The sequence below is a fragment of the Hylobates moloch genome, unplaced genomic scaffold (genome assembly GCF_009828535.3).
Source record: "Hylobates moloch isolate HMO894 unplaced genomic scaffold, HMol_V3 SCAFFOLD_3, whole genome shotgun sequence".
Classification (NCBI taxonomy): Eukaryota; Metazoa; Chordata; class Mammalia; order Primates; family Hylobatidae; genus Hylobates; species Hylobates moloch.
This window is the reverse complement of record NW_026652278.1, coordinates 42,625,765-42,634,675: the sequence shown is the minus strand read 5'-3', so window position 1 is coordinate 42,634,675 and position 8,911 is coordinate 42,625,765. Positions and strand designations below refer to the sequence as shown.

The 8,911-nt window shown below is 42.9% G+C and overlaps 1 long non-coding RNA gene across 1 annotated transcript; it reads left to right on the top strand.

The window, feature by feature from the left end:
* The first annotated feature begins 635 nt into the window (after positions 1-635).
* LOC116478710 (uncharacterized) lies at positions 636-8,696 on the top strand. The gene is made up of 3 exons (XR_004250819.1): positions 636-664; positions 6,800-6,855; positions 8,247-8,696. It is a non-coding gene; the product is annotated as an uncharacterized LOC116478710 (long non-coding RNA).
* The last annotated feature ends 215 nt before the right edge of the window (positions 8,697-8,911 follow it).

The following is an 8,911-nucleotide window of genomic DNA, read 5'->3' as shown; positions in this document are numbered from 1 at the left end:
ACCTATGCTTTCATATCATTGTCCAGAACCTCATCACATGGCACAGGTGCAAGGAAGACTGGCCAGTGTGGTCTGCATTCTGAGTACCCATATCCACATCCAAAAATCGAGGGCACTAGTACCGAGAAAGGGAGGGGAGTGTATATTCCCCTTACACAGTCTCTTAAAGAACTAGTAAAAATAGGGAAAGAAGTGATGCTCTAGTCTGACCCCTTCATTTTGCACAACTGTTTGGCAAGTGTCCAGCATAAGCATCTGTGTCTCTTGGCTGCTTTTCCACATCTTGCTCAATTACTCCATGGTTCCCCTTCAGATGATATCCTTCCTATCCCTGGTGGCAGAGAGGAGACCCTAGGAAGTCCCTGTCTTGGCTGCTTGAGAGCTGTAGCCCTGTTGGGAGCATCTGATTGATAGACTACTCTGCCTAGCTCCCACTGGGCTCAGAGAATGCATTAGTGTCACAAAAGAGAGGCAAGAGCACTGGAGAATAAAACCATGGTCCATTATTTTGCCATGTGACACATCTGTACAGCCATCAAAACGTCATAATATGTATGCAGTTTTATAGTGAACCCAGTCTTTGTGATAGTATTTCTGCAAGTTTCTCAATTCTGCATCTTTGCTTCACTGTCTTTGAATATCAGTGACCTGCCATGGGAGGAAGGTAGGCTCATTCTCCAACACTGAATCATTGTACAAAGTCCGTTATGACTTAGTGCTGAGATTGCTTGCTAAATAAGAAAAGAATAGAATGGAATCTGGGAAAAGGCAGATTAAACATTTATTGACTGCCCACTATGTGCCAGGTATGAGGCTTGGTGTTCATATACTTATCTTTTCATGCTAATTACAATTTATGACACAGTCTGGTAATGACCAAGCTGGGAGTTCAACCAGGTATCTATGCCTCTAAAATCCATCTCTTTTTATCAAAACAGAAAACAGGAGCAGCCTTCTGTGCAGCTCACTCTCTGTCTCCCTGATCTAGCCTTCCCCCCACCACATTCTTTCACACATTGACTTTGTGTTCATCTTTTCCCAGTAATTAGTAAATTATAACCCCCGCATCTCAAATTCTTGACATTCATTTGCTGTTTCCCAGTAATTCGTTCCATTTGGTATTTGCCTTGAAAAAGGATCCAAAGTGCTGGCTAATGCGGCACGCACTCCCTTGCCTGGATGCAGCCCTCCACCTCATTTATCACATTGAGCCGCTGGTCCTGAAGTCTGACAGGGAATTCAGGCTTTCTGAATGCAATTCAGGCATTGATTTTAATCTATAAAGCTTTCGTATCTGGGTCCTGGCTGCCATGGAAATGAAATAGCTTCTTGGATACTTTTCCACATGCTGCTGCTAACTATTCTGATATGCAGGGTTTTGAGAGACATTTCTGTATTTCTGATGTACAAATGTCCAATATGAATAGCCTCGTAACTTTAACCATCATTGTTAAACGGAATGGAAATCCCAAACAAGGACAAATACGTGGCGCACACTTACACTTATGGCCCTAGGCAATGAATTTATTGATAACAATATTGGGCTAAAAACAAATTTAAAAATACAGACCGCAAGGTGGCAAACACATTTGGTTTTCAAACAGGAAATCTCGAAGCCCAGGAGGACACTGGGTACCAGGAAACCAGTGGAGAAGCACGATGTTTAGACTTTGGTGTGTAATCTGATTTTCTCTCACCCACACAGGGGAAGTTGGTGGCAAGGAAATGATTCTAAGATGTATGCTTTGTCAAGGTGGGGGCAGGAAGAATGAAAACTTGGTGCTTACACTGAAAGTATGGTGGCAGGAAATGAGCTATCATTTCAAGCCATGGAAAGACACAGGGAAACTTAAATGCGCATGACTAAGTGAAAGAAGCCAATCCAGTAAGGGTCCATACTGCATGATTCCAACTGTAGAATCTTCTGGAAAAGGCAAAACTGTGGAGACAATGAAAACATCAATGGAGGTCAGAGGTCAGGAGAAGAGAGGGTTAAATAGGCAGACCAGAGAGGATTTTAAGAGCAGTGGAAGAAGATATTCTGTATGATATTACAATGGAGGATACATGTTATCATATATTTGTCCAAACTGTGGAATGGACAACAGTAAGAATGAACCCAAGTGTAAACTATGGACTTTGGATGATAACGATGTGACGATGTAACACATGCACTGCTCTGGTGGGGAGTGCTGGTCATGGGGGTGGTTGTGCCTGTGTTGGGGCAGGGAGTATATAGGAAAGGAGTCTCTGTACCTTCCTCTCAATTTTACTGTGAACCTAAAACTGCTCTAAAAAAAAAAAAAAAAAAAAAAACTGGAAAAAACAAAAGTGCAGTGGCAGGCAGTGTGCCCAGGGAATATGACACCACCTTTGTTCCAGTCGGCCCTAGAGGCTGGGAAATGGGGGAGGATGATGGGAACTGTAAAGGGGATTTAAACGCTTCCACCACAGTTCTGCTTTCATTCGCTTCCCCAGAAGGTTCTGGCTGGCTGCCCTTACTGCTCACGTGGCTTTCATTCCAAAACGCAGTTCCTCACTTCAGCTTTTTAAATTCTGATGACATTGGCATTAGCAAAGAATGTGACAAAGCAGTTGATATGTTGACATATATCCCTAAAAGGATAGAGTTTTAATTAAAAAAATTAAGAATGTGTCCAAAAGACAGAAACTTAAGTAAAGGTAGAAATAGGAAAAGATGACTCTGAGGCATTTTCAAGTAGCAAATGATGGTTGAATCCACTCATGGAGCTTTATTTTGCCATGGAAGAAGGCTGTTAGACCATGACTTATCATGTAGAGAGAGCTGGGTGAAACACAGGTTTAATTGAGTCCCTGAAACAGAACTTCACATAAAATGTTCAGTGGCACATACAAGTTAGGAGGCGGATGCCAGTCTCTGCTCTAATGAGCAGTGAAGCATAAACTCAACTACAATTTTTCAGGAGTTTCCCACTGTCCTTTTCCACTTATCCAGCTCTGTTTAGAAAGTGAAAATTCTTCCAACACTAAGAAACACAAGTTTAATATCATAAGTATACTTTTTAGGGTCTGGTTTCAGCAAAGCCCAGCTAGGCCAGGAGATGAAGCTGCCATCAGCTGGCGTCGGGTCAATGCACACATAAATTTTTTCCAAACTAAAAACTGTGGTTGTCTGTGTGATATCAAAACAACTGTACGATTAAGTCAGTGCCATCAAGAATCCCTCATGGTAGTTGCTTGGGATGTAAACAGAGACTGACCACGTTTTTCCTTTTCAAATGTGAATTGGGTGGCCTTAGATGTGTTATCTAGGAGCGACCAGTAGGCAGGAAAGGTAAGCTACCTTTACATTTTGACAGTTCCAAGCAACAACCAACATCCTTGGCTCTTAGGGAGCTTTGGTGCCTGTCGTCCCTGCCACAGGGCCTCCCTAAGCTCAAGTCCTCCCCATTGTCAGGTCAGCACAGTGGGCACTTGCCCATGCTCACCAGCACTTTATAAGATCAAGTTTGTAAAAAGCTCCCTTCAACCCCACCATCGTGGATTGCTCACAAGCATCCTGGGATATACTCAGCAGTGATGAGGCATTGTCCCGGCCCTTCAGGGGCTCCCGGTAATACTGTTCTCTCAAGCCAACTGCCTTATTACCAGGAATGGCAAAACACGGTATATAATATTGGGGCTCATACCTGTTTCCTCCCAGGAAAAATCTCTGTGCTCCAATTCCCATCCAGATTCTTGGATGTAACAGACACCAACTGAAGCTCGCAGTGATTTTTCCTTCTCTGAGAACAGCAAGGACTCAGGGAGATGAAACTCCAGGGCTGTGTCTGTTTTACACGGCCCTGTTACATGCGTGTCTGACAGATCCAGAGGAGAATGAACCCAAGGTGGATTGATCAGGACTCCACCTCTCTATCCACAATCGATCACCACAGGAGTAGGTAACAATGTTAGCTATTTGCCTACAACTAGCAATTGCCTTTTAAAATGGTCAGAAAGTTAAACTGGGACATCTGACCTGGGGAGGCCAGGCTCATTAGATTATTTCCACAGAGTTGGAACTAAAAGAAGAGGAGCATCTCCCCTCTGGAGGTAGAAGCCACCGGACATAAGACTTTAGCCCTGTGAACAATCCTGTTCCCCGATGGGTTGAATGCTGGTCCCGATTCAAGGTAGGGATGCCTCTGCTCTTCAGAGAGAAGTAGAGATGAGAGACAGAGACAGCCCTGGGGACATTTGATCACTGGGTCAGAGCTGCCCCTTCTCCGCTTTGTTGGCAGTTATATGAGGCACCCCCTTATTCCTCCAATAAATTCTCTTTTTGCCTGAGCTAATTAGCATTGGGTTTCTATTGCTTGCGGGCAAAGTGACACATTGACAAATTTTCTTGCCCTGACAGCTGGCCTGTCCCATAATTAGATGACCCTTCCTGTGTTTTTTGGCTCAAATCATCACCCATGTGTCCCTCTTTCCTAAAGCCTGCCTCTGAGTCACAGCCTGGTGCATGAACCACCCAGGTGCTCAAGATTTCTGGAGAACACCACTCGCTTGTGACACTCAGCTCACCATGGTATTCTTCTCCTCTACTATGGGCCACATTCTTACCTTCTCTCTGTGATTAGAATTCTGGACCTCAGCTCAATACCTTTCCATCCTTCCATTACATCCTTTCTCTGTGATTGCTTGGAATTTCTGGCAGATGATGGTGCAAAATTGGCAGATGTTCCCCTTCTTCCATCCAGGACTGTGAACTTCCCTGTCCCCAGGAATTTTAAGTAGTAGCCTTTCTTCCTCCTTTCCCTTTCCTCTTTTAGCCTTAGACCCAAAGCCATGGACAATTAAAAATTATCTCCCCTTTCTAGAAATCTGAGAGACTCCTGCTTTAAGGCCTTATTTTGAAACATTTGACATTGATTTCGATAGACATTAAGAGATCTTATTTCTGAAAACTATATATAGAGGCCCTTGACATTCTCAGATTTAATTCTCATCATCTCCCCATGTAGCAGATATATTTAGGCTGTGGAGCATTTGAATTTCTTTCTGGCTGGGCTCAGTGGCTCATGCCTGTAATCCCAATACATTGAGAGGCTAAGGTGGGAAGATTGCCTGAAGCCAGGAGTTCGAGACCAGCCTGGGCAGCGTAGCAAGACCCTGTATCTACAGAAATAAAAAATAAGAATAAATAGCCAGGTATGGTGATGTGTACCTGTAGTCCCAGCTATTTGGGAAGCTGAGGCAGGAGGATTGCTTAAGCCCAGGAGTTCCAAGTTGCAGTGAGCTATGATTGTGACACAGCACTCCAGACTGAGTGACACAGTGAGACCCTGTCTTAAAATAAATAAATAAATAATTTATTTCCTGTGATTGTAGACAAAAACCACTTTCTTCTGTAGAAGCCGAAAATTGCTGATATTCACTCTTCCAGCCTTGCTTGCTACTAAAGCCTACGCACCCAGAGTAGGCTTGGCCCATCAGATGCACACATCTGGGGCTTAGAATCAGAAGCTAATTAGGCAAAGAAGGAGGAATCATGGATTATCCATCTGTTAGTGGCAGCAAAAGTGGCAACACTAGCCAGTCTGTGGGGCAGTCATGGTCACGGTGCCCACCATGGTGGACCAGTGGGGTTCAATGCCCACTGGCAGAGGCATTCAGTGTCTGAATAGGACAACTGTGACATTGATCTTGGCTGTGGTCTAGCTGCCCAGGCCCACTTTTTGCCTGTCACTGTCTATATCTGGTTCTCCAACCTCCCCCCAAGGATTCTGTATGTCTCCAGTGTCCTTTCAACACATCACTTTTTTATTTAAGTTGCTCACAGCAAGAAACTGAATGGTCCACCCTCATAGGGTTCACTATAGGCAGTCATTTATTTTTTCCTTGTGGTGCAAATTTGAAATATGTAGTCTGGAAGGCTGATATGTAAGAGCTGGTCACTTCACTAGTGAGACAGCCTAGCAGATCTCCAGTTCCGTGACTCAGTACAATTTCGTTTTTCCTTGTGAGATGATAAAAGATAATTGTTCCTTTCTGGGGGTGGATATAAAGCATAGCTGTTCAATTGAAGCTGTGGGAGAAGTGCAGAGAAAGGGAGACATAGTTCTTACCTGGAAAATAACTTTATAAATGACTTAAGCCCTGTGCATAAAATATCATCAAAGGTGTTACAGGATCATTTCCAGTTGGCTTTTTTCATTTTATAAGGAAAATTATATTCTGTAGTGATCGTGTGACTATTCGGTTTATCAACTAAACCAGGGTAACATTGACAGTGAAAGGGGATGCTATATTAATAGCATTATTTATTTATTATTCCATTAGAAACGCTAAGATAACAGACATAATAATGTCACCCTAAGTAGTAGAGTGGAGATTGGAGATTCTAGATGGTCTTGGAGTCCCTCAGACACTGAGCTGTCTATGGTGGTGCCTGCCTCACAGCACTCTCTCCATGTTCCTCAATCACATTCCAATTCTTTCTCTTCAGGACCAGTGCTGGAGACTGACAGGTGTCAGTCTGCCTGCCCCTTGCCCACACTTCCCTATTTATGCAACTGGCAATCTATTCTAGATTTGCACACATTTCTACAGACGCGATTTCCATAGCAACAGCAGGACTCTATAAAAAAGCACCTGAGTGATGCTCAAAGATAAATCACCCTCTTTCAGAGTCCTCCACTCTCGGGAATTACAGGCTACTGCCACTTAGAATTTCTTAGCTCCTTTTCACATGTAGACATATGCACATTTCTAATCCAAGTTTACTGTCTTTCAGTTTAATTAATTATGAACATTTAAACCTCTTTTTTAGGCCAGAGATGTTTGCTGCGCAGCAGTTGTTCAGAAGTGTTTTAATGAACTAAGAAGGTAGGAGGAAAAGAAGTCTCATGTTAAGAGTTCCTACTATGCACCAGGCACTTTTACCTAAATTATCTCCTTTTCATAGAAACCCAGGCAGAACAAGGACACCTCTGCAGCACAGGCTGAGCTCATGCTAAATTGGCAAATGTTATGTACAACATCCCACTCCCATATCTCATCACCAAGGAAGCCAGAGAAAAAGAGGGTCTGCATGGGGGAAGGGATAAGAGTGGGAGGGGTGGGTGGCAGGATTGCCAGTTGGGGAGCTGGAAACACAGGACTCAGGCTGGAGGTTCTGTTTCCAAATCATTCGTCTCATCAGAGCAGTGGGGAAGGAGGTGGGAATGAATGATATTGATTTATTTTCTTATCTGAGGAGAATGATGCCCTGAAAGCAAAGGGTATTAAGTAATTGGGCCTTGCTTCCTTGAACCTACCTGTCAGCCCCAATGAAGCCTCTCCTCCTTTTTTAATTTCAAGAAATCTCTACACAGTGCTATGATTTTAAAAAAAATAGCAATTGTTTAGCTCCCTACAAGAATCTTTCAATTTTCACGATTTCAGGGTCTTATTTGTTTGGTTGGTTTTTGTGCTTTGGAGCAGATATGAAAAAGATTTGTCTTACCTGTACTTGAAAATTCAATTCATTCATTTGTCGTTCATTCATTCATACAAGAAGTATTCCCTCGTCTCCTTTTTGGCCTAGTCATGGGGCTTTGGGCTGAGAAATGCACACAGTCATGGGCCTTACTCTCCTAAGCTTGTCATCTAATTCAAAGAAAGAAATTAACTAGTTCACTATACAATTATGTGATTAAAAACTATATAAGGGCAATAAAAAAAAGTACATGACAATATTAGAAATGCAAGGGGTGGCCCTTGTTCCCACATTGTCCCACTATTAAGATCTATCCATTTGAAAAATGCATATCTTAATGCGTAAGTCACCCAACTCATAGCATAAATAAGGTCAATCAGATTGTTTTCCTCCAAATGGGTTCATGAGATCAGTGTGCTGAGGAAGTGGGAGGATTTGTGGAATCAATGAAGAGTAAAGGAATAATCTAGGAATATAGGACATCGATCGGTGGGCAAACCTGGTTAGGAGTTCCAAACACCCTCATTGGAGCAAGAAAGCAACAGGTGCCAGAGAAAGAGGGAGAGGGACACAGAATGAGAGGCTGAAAGCACAAGGAAATAGATCTGTCCTAAGGAGGACCTTACCCAACGCTGCACACACCTAGAAAAAGGGCGAATATAAGATATAGGGAATGACCTTTAATTCATTGATCATTGGTACCCAAGCTACTCAAAGCTAATTTTCAATAACTTCATGATTAATAACAGACACAAATGTTTGGCATTTTCTCTGAAACCAAGTGGCATCTTCTTATTAGAGATTTTCCAGATGGCTGTGTTTGATGCTGCCAACTATCCCAGATGGAGAGGGTTTCTTCACCTGCACCCAATCCGTACCTCTCTCCAGTTGTTTCCTGTCAAGCTTGGACTCCTGAATGAAATAACACTGGAAATGGCTGAGTTAAATGAACACTTGTTATTTCCCGTTATGACTTAATCTCTGATAATGATTTATATCTGGTTTTATCCTTAATCCCTTTCTGCTCATTTACCTTAGTGAATCAGATCAAATCATTTATAAACTCAATGTTTCTCTCCCATTTTCCTTTATTTTAGCCAGAGGTTTAAGCCAGAGCTAGGTATAAGAAGCCAGTCCCCAGAGTTGCTTTCCCCTGGGCTTCTACTTGGCTCTGCATATTCCTCTGGATAAAAACAACACCCAAAATCATACCTCAGCCAATGCTGTTTTATCAGTCTAGAGGCAGAAGTGAAAAGAGAGTTCCCTGGAGCTCTTTGTAATCCATTTGCCCTTTCCATCAGAGTCTCTATTGCCAGGTCTTGAAGAAGGGTATGTGCACCCTCCACTAAGCCCATGTAAAACTCCTCCCTGAGTTGAGGGAAGGGAGTGTGCAAATGCTTTCCAATTTGGGCTCAGTTGGGACAGTTTCTGCAAGGGCAATTACCTTCTCCTTCATAAAGAACT